Consider the following 975-nt stretch of genomic DNA (forward strand, 5'->3'; position numbering starts at 1 on the left):
GATAGACATAAAAATTCTCTTTTTTTTCATTTTCTTTGCCTGATGACGTCAATGAGATGGCATTCTGGGCTCTATAGCAATGTTTAAAGTTTACAATATAAGTACAAGCTAAAACTCTCAGATTCGCCTTGGTAATTGTAATGTGAAGTTTAAGATTCTTTCTGCTTACCATTAAATAAAGTTTGTCATTTAGGCTAGTAGTCAATACATAGAATAATCCAACTTAAAGAGATAAAGAACCAAAGGTGGTACCATGACCACAAAAATTTGTTCTATCACTAAAAAATAATCTCGAATCTGTCTTATTCTCATATTAAAGTGTATTTGTTCACTTATTTACTTTGTGCATAGTATTTATTTTATTATTTTGAAGTATATTCTTACTTAATTTAATTTTACATAACAAATCTTATAAATATCCTGTAGTTGTGGTTTAGTGACTCACTTATTGGATTCTTTCTCAGCAGGGAATACCATGAAAACAAGCTGGAGCAAATGTTTTATGTAGTTGTCTTCATATTTGTACTGTACTATCAATGCAGAAAATGATCTAATGTGACCCACCAGACCTCGACACATGTTACCAATCGTTTATTATCCACAGTACGCACTCTAATCACCACTGAACGTTTTTCTGTTTGAATCTAAGATAAACAGATATTAACCAATTCTCATCTAATATTATTATGACAGTTTTTGTAATCTCCGTAGCATGGTATTGTTGAAGAAATCAGCTGAAAGGAGGATATAGTCTGACGTCTGTTGCACTTTACAAGCCTGATCAATCACCTTTTCCCTCATTCAGTCGCCAGCGTTATTTGCCGATTTTTTTTTTAAAGTAATACTTTCAGATTTCGCTATAGATATACCATAATGATAGATGCCTCTACAAAGTAAACCATAAAGAACAGTTTTTGGTAAAGACATTTCTGGTAGATGGCCGCCCACCATGATTCTCGTCTTCAGGGTCGAAGG

Source organism: Limulus polyphemus, unplaced genomic scaffold (assembly GCF_000517525.1).
Source record: "Limulus polyphemus unplaced genomic scaffold, Limulus_polyphemus-2.1.2 Scaffold127, whole genome shotgun sequence".
In the NCBI taxonomy this organism is placed as follows: Eukaryota; Metazoa; Arthropoda; class Merostomata; order Xiphosura; family Limulidae; genus Limulus; species Limulus polyphemus.